Source organism: Gouania willdenowi, chromosome 6 (genome assembly GCF_900634775.1).
Source record: "Gouania willdenowi chromosome 6, fGouWil2.1, whole genome shotgun sequence".
NCBI classification, from domain to species: domain Eukaryota; kingdom Metazoa; phylum Chordata; class Actinopteri; order Blenniiformes; family Gobiesocidae; genus Gouania; species Gouania willdenowi.
The window spans coordinates 53,818,096-53,832,725 of record NC_041049.1 but is presented as its reverse complement, the minus strand read 5'-3'; the positions used below and the strand labels follow the sequence as shown (position 1 = coordinate 53,832,725).

Below are 14,630 nucleotides of genomic sequence, written 5' to 3'. Positions count from 1 at the left end.
AATCAGTCGCCAAGTGTAAAGCGAAATGTTTAGAAATTATACAAAGATATTTAGATTTACATTTAACATATACATTTACATTTGGATTTAACATTTACATTTAGACTTAACATTTATATTTAGACTCAACATTTACATTTATATTTATTTTTTTTATTTTATTTTTTGTGTACACAATTTAACAATGTGTACACAAAAAATAAATCTACATATAAATGTTAATTCTAAATATAAATGTTAAGTTTAAATCTAAATGTTAAATCTAAATGTAAATGTAAATCTCAATGTCAAAAAAAAAAAAAGGAAAAAAAAAAAAGAAAAAAAAAAAAAAAAAATGTCTTTGTATACTTTCTAAACATTTAGCTATACACTTGGGGACCGATTTAAAATCTAGATTTAACATTAAAAGTTAACTTTTACATTTAACATTTAGATTTGACTTTTACATTTAGATTTGACTTTTACATTTAGATTTGACTATTACATTTAAATTTAACATTTACCTTTAAATTTAACATTTACCTTTAAATTTAACATTTACCTTTAAATTTATTTTTCATGTGTACACATTTTTAACAATGACAGAATATGCCGTTTTACATGAATTTGTCTAAAATTAAACCCTCGTTAGAAGTACAACTTAGAAGATTGAACGTCACAAAACCTTTGAAGTCAAAAGTCAGTCTTTCCTTTTTGTTTTTGCAGTTGCACATGCTATTTAAATAACACGCATGTTTAACAATGTAAGTAACAAGCTTCACCACAATCTACGTCATGTGACACAGGTTTGGTTTCTAATCTAAACTATCAGTTTTCCTCTTTCCTAAAAAACTGCTGAGGACCAAACTAATGCTTTCAAACATCAAATAGTTCTAATGAAAAAGCTTTCAAAATAAAGCTTTCTCCACTTATCCCTGTTCCATTTTCCCCAACTAAAAAAACACCCTATATCTCAAGTTTTTTTCTTCTGCTTTTAAATAATCATACATTTATCACAATAGAGCACAGTCTGTTTTTTTTTTTATGACTACAAAATAATCTCCATGATGCATGAGTAGCTGAAATTGCAAGAAGTGAGTGCGTAAATAGTACACACCAGCAGACCCAATAAGCAATAAGCGGGCATAGAAAATGGATAAATGGATGATTGGATCAATAAAATGTTGGTTATAGCCTTTGTTTAACTTCAAATGAAGAAAATACAAACTTCCTGCCCAGTATGTGCTAAATGTGTGCCCTTGTATTGGCTGGGAATTGCTCCAACCCTCTGTGACTTCTGGATGGATAAATTGTGTATAAATGATGGATAGAAAAAACGACCTGAAAAGCCACTGTAGGTGAAATACTCAGGTTGTCAAGGCAATTCAATTGTTAAAAGATTTATTATGCTGAATTGGTCATTGAATAGATTGGAACATAAAACATGTTCTTGTATATTTGTATCAGAACATGTCACTATATTTTGTTAAAAATGCCTGTATATTTAACTGTAAGTTAATATCATTATTAGGCTTATTTACAGACTGAAAAATAAGGTAAAGTGCGCTATTGTCTGCATAGTTTTGTTCCTGATGTTCTTCTTCATTGTTATTCGAGGACACTTATAGAAAAATCTCTTTGTTTTCTGGTTGAAAACCTGCTGCAGCTGCGGGAAAAGTGGCCTGATAAATATTTAAAGTGCATCAATAACACAGGAATATACAAAAAAAAAGCTATTGATGCTACTGTGACACAGATGAGTGAAGTCATCCTGAGCGTGTATGTGACACAGAGCTTCACAAAACCAGAATTTGGGAGCAAAAACATGATCTTTGTCTGCATTTTAGTTCTGTTGTGTTATCGCCCTGGTTTTGACAACTTTCAAAGACACTATCGCTGAAATTAGCAGTTTGTGAGTTTCCCGTCTGTCAGCATCTCAATCAAAGCCACTGACACTCAAACACCCACCTCACTGTAATATCTAGTTATTAAGAAGCAGCAGGAATGCGTTGTGTCTTAGAGTCTTAAAAAGATCAACTTCCTTTAAAAATGACCTGTCTCCAGAGGAGGTGTAAAGAGTACTGATATATTCTACACAAGTGAAGGAGCTGTTTTTTGATTGAGATTGTATTCAGGTACAAGTAAGTCATACATAAAATACTCAAGTGCAAGTAAAAAGTAGCTCAATTAAATAGCACTCAGTAATACATCTTGCCACAGTTCCCTTGCATACAGTAAACATCTCATTCAATTCAATTCAATTTCAATCCAACTTTATTTGTATAGCGCAATTTACAACAAAGTCATCTCAATGCGCTTATCAAAATATAAATTCATCATAAAGAAAGAAAAAACCCAACAAGATCCACATGAACAAGGATTTAGCGACAATGGGAAGAAACAACTACTTTTTAACATGAAGAAATCTCCGTTAGAACCAGGTTCAGAGGTGGCAGCCATTTGCCTCGACTGGTTGGGGTTAATGAACAGAAGGACCAACAGAACAGGAGAGAGAGGTAGAACATCAGTGTCCCAGACCAGTTGAGCCGTGAACCACAGATCAGGAACTGCCATAATCAGCTTCACAACACCTGAAACAGAGAAGAGAGAGAAGGGCGAGGAGAAGGCACTGACTGCAGAAAAACATGATACATAGGACTCATTCCCAATGGGCTAGTCAGCACTTATTGTAAAGGTGACGAATCTCTTCCCGTTTATTGGTAAGCTAACAGAGACTCCAAGGTCTGTAAATGCGACCGTTCACAGACGAGCCCATGTCCGCTCTAGTGGTTAGGTTATGTATGATTGTATAAACTTAAAAATGAATAGATCAAATCTTGGACACTTGGAACTTCATTTATTTTCCACAAAGGCATCTGTATAAAATAAAAGGTTTGTCAAAATGTAATTTTTTTTTTAAGGCACGCTGTGTAACTTTTAGCCGCTAGGGGCCCAAGACCTGTAACTTTCACATCAAGCGCCCCTAGTGACCACAAGCGCCGCAGCACTGTCACAAAAATCAACAGTCAGTCGAGCCAGTCTCCCTTGTCTTTTGATTGTGTATGCAGACAGTAGTTGACCTGGAACTTTGGTATAAGGATTGGCTCTAAGGGCTGGATCGGTCAGGCTGGGGTGCGAAGCGGGGATGGGGTCGCGCCGCAGCCGGACGGGCAACCCGGCGTACGCGGGGCGGTGTCTGGCACCGGGAAGAAGGTGGGTCGGTGGATGGGGCCAGGTCTCGGCAGCGTCTTTTTAGCCTCCTCAGAAGCAGTTTTAAACATTTTGCTTGTTTCGGCAATGACCAGGAGTCAAACAGGCGAAAAAATACTAGGCAAAAGCCTTGACCCAGTGAGTAGATCCGAGCCTGTGGTCACGTTCTTCAGGCATTCTCCAGGTCACATGACCTGGCCAAAGACGGTCTGTCTCTCCAAACTTACATAGTCGGTATTTCAAGAGGGAAGCCCTGCTCGGAGCATTGATACTGTCAAACGTTGTATATTGGCCTGAGGAATCATTTAAAACGATTCATATTTTTGACTTTAGGTCAAAAAGTCTGCGGCGTGCCTTTAAATAAAATAACATCAATGAATTCAATTCAACATACAACAGTTTTTTAGGCTCTCTAGCTATATTTATGAACTCTAAAACAGTGCCATGGGTAACAACATAAGAAGTAGAAACCACAACCTGATGCCAAGAAAGTGGCTGCGTTGATCAGAAATAACACGGTTAAGAACGTATGGAAAATAACCTCCATTCAATGCTGTTTTTTAGCGCGGTGCATAACGTTTATCCTGCTTGGTCGGCTATGATGTGATGCATTTGATTGTTGTCTGGTCATTTCATTCTTTGTAGTTTCACAAAGTCTGTTGATCATTTTAAAACAATTATATACTCAGTAACGATTGGGGGTAGATTAGAAATGTAACAAATTACTTATTTTAAAACATACTTAAACATGACAGAGGGGCATGGCTGAATTCGAACCGTAAATCCCTCCCCCCACTCTGATAATCCCTCCCAGTCTCCTCCTCTGGAAGTGCACGAAGTCGTGCACGAGCGCTGAATGTGCACACGCATAGGCTGACAGTCTGAAGTTGTATCCAAGCATCTTTCTTTTCTTCCTCTGATGGTCTCTTTTTGTTTTTTTTTAGCAGTATACGCAGTAACAGCAAGCGCAGGTATAGCGATATTTACTGGTTTGTGTTCGGCAGCCATGCTTTATTGAACATAAGTTAACAACGTGCACGCGCTTCACTATATATAGCGGCAGCCAATGAGGAGGCTCCATTGTGGGCTATGCTCACCCCTCCTTTCTCTAAATCATGTGATTGGACCAGGAGGGGGTGACCGCCAAGATTTTGTCTTACGGGGTTTTATTAACTAAAATAATTAATTATAAAGCTCAAACAGCACGCAGACGTACCATTTTTTTTCTCAGAAATGATTACTTTTATGATATACTATATGATGCTAATAAGAATCTTTTTTTAATTAAAGAAAATAATTTGCGTACCCCAGCTTTAAGTACAAGTACTGATTTTGAAATAGATTTTGAAAAAGTACTCATAAAAGCAAGTCTGTTTTTCTGTAATTGCTTTTTTTTTGTTTAAACAGCAACATTGGTTATGTGTGTGTGTGTGTGTGTTGTTGTTGTTTTTGCAGGGTCAGCAGTAGTTCACATACAGACACATTACCTATGGTCTCTGTAAAAAGAAGTACACGTGTGCTGAGTGTGACTCATACTATCCCAGTCTAAATACATCAGCGACTGAGAATCGGCCTCCTTTCTCAATCTGTGTGTGTGTTTATTCTCGCTCAGACAGAGGGACCCCGTGGCTGAGAGACAAATTTGGATTGGCGCTTGGTTCGGTATATGTAGGTGTATCAGTTACAATGTTACAGTCAGCCAGTCTGACCGTCTGTCCATCATTTAGTCCTCCTGCTTAAGACATGATAGAGGCTGCGTTTGTGTGTGGGATTTTCTGTTCCTGAAACAATGAATGCACTCACAAACAAACGGCGTGGTGTCACAAGTCATTATGAGCTCAGGACAGGAGGTGATTTCTCTGTATTAGCTGGAAACATAATGATGGTGATAAATGATCAACAGAGCCAAGGCAGTTGAAGTATTACTTATAAAAACATAATTATTGTTGCCTCTTTCAGAATAAAAAGCCATCCATGGAGGGAAAATAGTTTGGAATAATTTGAAGTCTTTGCAACTTACTGCACCAATTCGCTCCGCTGGTGACATCTTAGGCCAGATACCACTGCACACTTCAGACCATATTACAAAGTCTCTTCATCTCTTAATTCTACATAAATAGGGTAGCATCTATCTATCTATCTATCTATCTATCTATCTATCTATCTATCTATCTATCTATCTATCTATTGTATCTATCTATCTATCTATTGTATCTACCTATCTATCTATTGTATCTATCTATCTATCTATTGTATCTATCTATCTATCTATCTATCTATCTATCTATCTATCTATCTATCTATTGTATCTACCTATCTATCTATTGTATCTATCTATCTATCTATCTATCTATCTATCTATCTATCTATCTATCTATCTATCTATCTATCTATCTATCTATCTATCTATCTATTGTATCTATCTATCTATCTATTGTATCTACCTATCTATCTATTGTATCTATCTATCTATCTATCTATCTATCTATCTATCTATCTATCTATCTATCTATCTATCTATCTATCTATCTATCTATTGTATTTATCTATTCTATCTATCTATCTATCTATCTATCTATCTATCTATCTATCTAGATCTATCTATCTATGTATCTATCTATCTAGATCTATCTATCTATCTATCTATCTATCTATCTATCTATCTATCTATTGTATCTATCTACTGTATCTATCTACTGTATCTATCTACTGTATCTATCTATCTATCCATCTATCGTATCTATCTATCTATCTATCTAGATCTATCTATCTAGATCTATCTATCTATCTAGATCTATCTATCTATCTAGATCTATCTATCTAGATCTATCTAGCTAGATCTATCTATCTATGTATCTATCTATCTAGATCTATCTATCTAGATCTATCTATCTATGTATCTATCTATCTAGATCTATCTATCTATCTATCTATCTATCTATCTACTGTATCTATCTATCTATCGTATCTATCTATCGTATCTATCTATTGTGTCTATCTATTGTATCTATCTAGATCTATCTATCTAGATCTATCTATCTAGATCTATCTATCTATCTATCTATCTATCTATCTATCTATCTATCTATCTATCTATCTATCTATCTATCTAGATCTATCTATCTATCTATCTATCTATCTATCTATCTATCTATCTAGATCTATCTATCTATCTATTGTATCTATCTATCTATCTATCTATCTATCTATCTATCTATCTATCTATCTATCTATCTATCTATCTATCTATCTATCTATCTATCTATCTATCTATCTATCTATCTATCTAGATCTATCCATGTGTAGACCATAGATGTGGTGATGTAGTTTTCACCACTAGATGGGTCACGAGTAGAGTCAGGCAACAATAATAATAATTTGGATCACTATAATGGACAAACAAACGAACAATATAATTATATTTTACAAAAACTGTAACTATACAAAAACAAATTTATCTCTAATGTATGATATTATTTCTTTATTTAAAAGGGTCATAAACACGTGATGCCACTGCTGCTGCTTCAAAACCAACTGTTACAATCAGTCTAATTCTATTGAAATTTAGTTTCTGCCCTAATTGGAATGATTTCCCCCTAAAATTACAAGATTTTACAATTGTATATCATCCTAATATTAATGCAAACTCTGCTCATGTCCATTTTATGAAATATTGTGTGTTAAAAATCCTTACGTGCCATCGACCCACATAAGGACACTGAACAATGATGAATCTACTAAATCTTCAAGTTGAGAATGAGGGATTTTGTAAATATAATTGATACTTTATTAAGTGATGCAAGGCCAATATTTTGTTGAAAATGATTGAATATAGGTATTAGAATAGGTGCCAACATTCTCACAGGTGAACTGAGCAGCTTGTGTGTTGATGATGAAGGGAGGGGGGTCTGCAGAATACACTGTTATTTTATTCTCTCCAATTTTCTAGCTCGCTGAGGACACCTAGTGGCCCTAAGAGGACAAACAGCATCCAGAGCCTAACAGGGGCTCAGGAGGATAGTGACAGTGGAGTTGTTGTGGGCCACTTGAAAACTACAGGATCATTGATTGTATCTGTGGAAAATTTGCAAAATTCTCAGGTATTTTGTAATTATATTGTCTATGTTATTTTAAAAAGTGAAATACACTGTAATTAGTCATTGTTTCTATTGTATTAAATAATATCATCTCCCTGGTGAGTTACAAACAGGACCTTCTAGGATGAGCTGATACAATAAAATAAATTGAGAATAAAATACAGTTTCATTTTCCTCATCTAATCATCCTTTATGGATTGAAATGTGAAGCATTACATTTCAGGTAAATGATGACTCCCCATTAAAACAAAAATAGCCTGATCTAATAAAAAATCCCAACTAAATTCACACATTTCTGCACAATTGAAATGTTTAATTTTTAATCTTATTATTGAATGAAAACAAACTGAACAAGCTTTTTCAGTCCAAGGTGATCTAATCCTCTAATCTCAGAATAATTGAATACACAGTAGATAATTGGTCGACTGTTTGCCATAGATTTTACTTTTATAAAGTTTTCATAAAGTCAGTAGCATTTCATGCTTTTTAGTGTAACGCTTGTAGATATTTGAAGGACGCCACTTCTCATTGTCTGTCTGACTGAGAATTTGGGACGACTGACATTTCTCATTTCACAAACTGCAATTCTTCAGGTTTTCAAAATATCTCACATAGATCTTTCAGGCTCAGGTCACCATGAGGAACATTAGGTTCTTTCAGCAAAGCTGTCAGTAAATCTGTTCCTATTTTCTAACCTCGTTTCTAAATAATGATAATGCAATTTTTCTCAGTCACTTTGGTGCTTTTCTCAGATCAGAATGAAAATTCTCATAACTATTAGTTCATCATTTAGTCATTTGTGCACATCATAATAGCAATTTATCCTTCCTCTGAACAAATGACAAATGCTTTTGGACATGTATCAGTTGCTTTCATACAATTCTCTGCTGTTTTATCACAATATAATTTGTCATGCCAGTCAAAATGAACTATACTAATGGATGCTGAATAGTCATTCCCAATAAAACTAATAGTCTTCATTTCATTGCTTGAGTTATTACATACAAAATTGTTGAACTATTTATCAAATTCTGCCAAGCCAATTTTATCCCTTTCTTATCATTTTTTCATGGAAATGTCTCCTAAATTGAAGAAGGGATGATATCTGTTATGATGTAGATGAAAAGACGTGACCAGACAGACAGGAACGTCTGGATGCGCCAGAATCATTTAGCTATGTTCAGTTACAATATGTACTATTACAGTATATTGTTCACATTTGTGCACAGCTCTACCTAAAGGGTGTTTCTTATGTTTGATCTAAATAAGTGACTCTAGTGTATCTTACTAAGTATAAAATGTGAAACGTACATATTCAGTGTCTTGAACTCACTTACTCCCCTAACTTTACTGTAGTTTTCAAATGGCTGTCTAAGTAGTGTATAGTGCTGTCTGGAGCATTTTCAGGTAGTGTCACTGAGTTCTGACCTTTTTGTTTTGCTTTGGAAAACAATGAGTGAATAAAGTGAAAACATGACAAAGCCATTGGACTATCTTGTTCATAAACGATGGTGTAAAGACTTCTCATTTTGATGACACTGGCAGTTTCATTGACATAAATACTTGCGTTTGCACTAATCGTTTTGAGAAATGCACTAACTGCTGTGCAAATGTCAACAGTGATGTGAGAAAAGCACCAAAGCGACTCAGAAAAACTGTAGTACAAACAACGAACAATGAAACCCACTTCACCTTGATTGATTGTTTTTTTTTTTTTTACATTGGCCTTCTTTGCCAATTTAAAACAACGAAATGCAAAGCCCTGGAGAGGCTTGTTTGATGTTACAACAAGGCTCGAAGGAAAACAGCGCGCTTGACTTCCTCTTGAGTTCACTGAATAGCCTCTAATGAACACAACTCATTTGCATCTCATCTGATGAACCCAGACAAAACACAAATGCAAAAGTGACGACATTGCCAGTTCCATATTCTTCTTCTTCTTCATTAAAAAAAAAAAAATAAAAACCCAAAACAAAACATTTTCTTCCATTTATGTATTGATTGACTTTCTGCAAATGTTTTGTCCGTATTGTTTTGTTATATAGTCGAGCTGCAAACCATTGATCAGTCCATCTGAGTGTCCCAGACTAGTTGAGCCGCAAGCCATTGATCAGTAACCGCCAGCTCCAGCATCAAGACACCTGAAACAGAAAAGAGAGCGGAGGGAGAGGAGAAGACACAGACTGCAGGAAAAACATGATACACTATGATACACTTGTTCCTAGTGGTTAAACATTAAACGTCTTGCGGCATCCTCCATGTTCTCAAATGCTACCACTACAGACGAGGTTTCATCTTGTACTGGTCACACGTATTGATATACGGGGTGGACATCAGTGTAAATGGTGTGAAGCAGTGTGAGCAGTATGATGAGTTATGCAACGAGGAACAGAAGTGGGAGGTTATTTACAATCCGGCACAACTGTGTCTGACTGGACATCATCCCATTGCAGCCCAGTAGAGCTATGTGTAGATGGTGGATTGTGTTTGAATATAATGTTGGTGTTCTACTATATAAACGTAGTTTTTAGTTCTTATTCTGAAGTTTTAGGGCTTTGTTCCTCGTGGTTAGGTTAACGCTATTATACGGTATACGCTTTAGCAAATAAGTAGGCCTTAAGTTTAGCCCCTCCCATACTAAGACTGGAAGCTGGTTCCAAAGGCGAGGAGCCTGGTAGCTGAATGCTCTGCCTCCTGTTCTACTTCTAGACACTTTAGGAACTTCCATATTCAAAATAAAGGTTACTATTTTTCACACTAACAATGGGAACCTGACAATTAAATACAATTGCATATTTGCAATTGTATTTAATTAACTAAATACAAAATTAAGTATATTGACCTGTTTGTTGTTGACTGTTACAAGTGTGTCTTTTCAAAGTAAGATTTTCATTGGTCAGCACTGCTGTGCATATGACAATAAACTTCTTGACTCTTAAATTGAAAATGGCCTGATTAATCTGATGAATAGTCCTGTCTTATTGTCCATGTACCACTTTTACTGTACGCATCATACAGGGTTGCTGGAGTAAATCCCAGCTGTGTCATTCTGTCATAGGGTCAATACTAGCATCAGAAGGAGACGCTCAGGAGTCATGTGTTACTGCATGCTTAATGTTTTTAAAAGGATCTTTGCAAACAACTGAGCTTCAAAATGTCCCACCTTATACTATGTTACTATGAGGAGTGACACGAACTTTTCTCTGAAATTCAGGGGTAGGAAACAATAAACAAAGAGACACAAAAGACGGTTTGAGGGACAGCTCTGCAAATTTTAGCCATTATACGGCACTTAAGTGTAAGGTTTGTGACATTTTACAGTGTCACTGTTAACTTAGCATGTTAGCATGTTCACATACAATTATCTGCTTATCAGACGTACTTTCTAAATGTCTGTGTGATGCTATTTATTTATTTTTCATTTATTTTTTTACACACATTGGCCAAAATCCCCACCAGCATGACTTGAAATCCCATTCAAAGGCTTAGTTTGCATGCTCTGTACACAAAATTCTGTTTAAAAATGATGATGACCTTTGAGATTACAAACAGGAGTACAGAGAAATGAAAGTAGGCTGAATGACCAAACTAATCTGAAAGTTGTTGGATTAGTTTGGTGCATAAATTATTCTCCCAGCAGCAAGAAGCTGCTGGGAAAAGCAGCTTAAGAAATGCTATTAATTAGAAATCCAAATTAATACACAAGCAACCGGATAATGCCTAAATTATTACCGTATGCAAATGTGCAAAAGGATGGAGTAGCCCTGAAAAAAAAAAAAATCCCAAAAAAAACAACTACCAAGGGAGGTTTTTAAGCAATATTTGATGTTTTCTTTTAAACAAAAAGAGAGCAGAATGGATCCTCCCAGCTGGTTGAGCTTCACTGGTATGTTCTCCCTGGACTCTGTGAACCAACCTTTTCTGCCACAGCAGTAACTCAGGATGAAAGACTCTCCTCTTTTCCTCTTTCTTTTCATCAGTCAATGAATTCCCTCTTTCTCTCTCTTACTGCCTCTCATTTCTCAAAATCACGCTTACTTTTCCTTCCACCATCACAGGGAGTCCTTCTCATCTTCTGTGCTTCAGGGTGGTTGAACATATCACCTTCATAGAATCCATCAGTGAGATGTTAGTCAGGTATGAACCCAGCAGGTCTCTCAGATCTATGGACACAGGTCAGATAGTGGAGCCCAGAGCTCACAGTGAACATGGTGATGCTGCGTTTAGTTGTTATGCTGCAAAGAAGTGGAACAAACTGGCAGCAGAGCTGAAGTCAGCATTTAATGTGAACATTTATTAATCCAAGTTAAAGGCACTACTTTCTCTACTGCGTATGATTGAGAGAGAGATTTTTGTCATGTTGTTGATGTAATGTGTTTGTTGATGATTTTAATTGATTTTACTGATGATTCTAAATGTTCTTATTGATTTTAAGCTGTTGAATGTTTTATCATGTAAAGCACATTGAGTTGCCTTGCGTATGAAATGCACTATACAAATAAATTTGCCTTACCTTGCCTTCATGGAAAGGCCATCCTGTGGTATATTAGTGCTCTAACATAATATTCAGCATGTGCAAAAACAACGATCACATGTACATGCTAACTGTATAAGCTATCATCTGGATAAGTTTACTGTACAGAGCATTTGTTTACCTTTTTTTTTTAAAGGATGTGAGTGAGGGAATCTAATATCCTGTTGTGTGCAGTACGTGCTTGTTTTTGACACTTTGTAAACAGATATCCGAGCACAGTAAAAACACTGTGTGGAAAATAAGGCAGTATTTATTTGGTCTTCCTAAGAGATGTCAGCATGCTTCATGACATCCGACCCTCTGGGAATTGACTCCAAGTGGGACAGGAAGCTGCATGCATGAGTGGCTCATCAGCGCCTGCTTCACTTTTGCACATATAAATGAACATTCATGCAAAGCAAAACCAAATTACTGAACCTATAATCGGATTAGTTACATAGTTGACATACTTATTGTGGGTGACTGAGTAAGAATTTCATAATTAAGTCCAAACTGTTCACACTAAGATGTACATCTTTGACTAAAAGCAATGGTTTATTTTTAAAAGTGAGAAAGCATATATACCACATCTGACTTACATTTACTTGGCCTCAGACTAAATACTAGGGTTGGGGTCAATTATAATTGTAATTGCATAATTGATAATTAATTACAAATACAACATATTTACATTTGAAATTGCAATTGTAAAAATGTGTTGCTGTTTTAATCTGAATTGAATTGTAATTGAGTTCAGATAATTGAATTGCAATTGTAATTGGCATGAAAATTCTATAATAAGTGTCATTTACAATTTATATGTATTAAAAAATGGGAAAATATATTCTATGGCTTACACATACACAGTTAATTATGAAAATATGTTTCATAACTAGTTTACCTGTCATTTAAAAAAAGGAAGTGTCTCTTAGTACGTACTACATATCTATATACCGACAGTCCATCCGTACAAAACATGATGTTGACAAACCTTTTCTACATAAGCGTAATGTGCCTGTGTTTTCACTGTGTCAGGATGGCCAAGTGGTCTATGGTGCCGCACGCAATGATTCTTCCTTCTGCTGCTGTGTTAGAATCCCGTGGCTGGCAGGGTGGCCCTGCCTGGGTGGTTGGTGGCGTCCTCTCTCGTCGGTGGGGCCGGGGCCGCCCACCTGTGGAGGGTGCTATGTCGTGGTGTCGTGCGGGCCTGCGCTGGCCCTGGTGTGGGGGCTGGCCTCTCTCCTGCTCGGCCGCCGCCTGCTTTGGCGGGGCGGGCCGCTCTGGGCCGGCTGGCGGCGGGGGTCGCCTCTTGGGCTGCTGGGGGATGTGGCTGGTGCCTGGTTCCGCCTGGGGGGGATCCGGCCATGCTCCGTACGGCCGGCATGGTTCGGGGGGTGCCGCGGGGGGTCTCCGGTTGTGCTGCTTGGCGCTTCCCTGGGGCCCGCAGTGCACTCTCCGGTGGCCCGCCACGCGGATGGGCCGGGCTCCTACCAGACTTCCTACATGGGCACCTCACATCACTCACTCCCAGCTGGTCTGGCTCACCCACTTGTTGCACCACACTTACATACCCAACCCTTGGGGGGCTGGATGGTGGGGCTGGGGGTGGAGGGGGCTGCTGCCTGTGCTACTAAGTAGTGGCTTGGGGGCGGCACTCCCACCTCTGGCTGCCCTACTAATCCCTCCAATTTTATTTACACCTCAACACACCACCACCCGGAGGGTGGGACAACCACTTCCACCCTCCAGAGCTATTGCACCACATACACATATGTACACATAGGCTGGATGGGGAGCACCGCTCCCCTCCATCCACCCTTTTTAACAGGACTTCATACATTCACTAAACACATACATTCACTCAGGGGATAGGGAAGTGCCTCTCCATTGGGGAATGGAGAGGCACTTCCACCCTGTTATGGTGCCTCTCCATTGGGGAATGGAGAGGCACCATAACAAGGGGTGGGTAACTTCACACATTTGAGCCTGTCGGGTGGGGGCCGGGCCCCTCTGTTGATGGCTGGGCCGACGTGTGGGGATCGGGAGGGTGCGGTCGGGCGTGTCGGGGTGGTGGGTCTCTGGGGGGCGTGGGGGGGGGTGTTGCTGGGGGCTCTCTTTGCGGGGTCTCTCGGGGAAGTGCCGGCCTGGTGGGGCGTGGGGGTGCCCCTTCCCTACGGGTGGGGCTTGGTGCTTGTCTCGTCTCCTGGTTGCCTTGGGGGCGCTCCTCGCGGCGTGTGGGTCTGGGGTGGCCTGCCGCGCCGGTGTAGGGGTTGGGCGCGCTGGGGGGTGCTGGCCTCTGTGCCAGGGTTGGGGCGGGGTTGCTTTTTACAGAACTGTAAGGTTGATTATCAGATCTATGCAGATGACACACAACTATATCTATCACTGAACCCAGATGACTATGGTCCCATTGAGGTGTTGTGTGACTGTTTAGAAAAAGTAAACTGCTGAATGAGTGAAAACTTCCTTCAACTAAACCATGACAAGATGGAGGTGATTGTCTTTGGTAACAAGGAAAAGAGGACTGCTGTCAGCAATTATCTTGAGTCTCGATCTTTAAAAGCTAAAGACCAAGTCAAAAACCTTGGTGTTCTGATTGACTCAGATCTTACATTCAGCAGTCAGATCAAATCTATCACAAAAACCACTTCTACCACCTAAAGAACATCTCCAGAGTGAAAGGTTTAATGACTCAGAAAGATCAGGAGAAACTGGTCCATGCTTTTATCTCCAGCAGACTGGACTATTGTAATGGTCTTCTGACAGGAATCCCCCAAAAGAGCATCAAACATCTACAGCTGGTTCAGAATGCTGCAGTTTGGGTCTTAACC

At 38.4% G+C, this 14,630-nt stretch overlaps 1 long non-coding RNA gene across 1 annotated transcript; it reads right to left on the bottom strand.

Annotated features, from left to right (window-relative positions):
- Positions 1–9,308: 9,308 nt before the first annotated feature.
- Positions 9,309–13,178, bottom strand: LOC114465907 (uncharacterized). Its single transcript, XR_003674364.1, has 3 exons — positions 12,791–13,178; positions 11,325–11,449; positions 9,309–9,427 (listed from the first exon to the last, which is right to left on the bottom strand). It is a non-coding gene; the product is annotated as an uncharacterized LOC114465907 (long non-coding RNA).
- Positions 13,179–14,630: the final 1,452 nt, after the last annotated feature.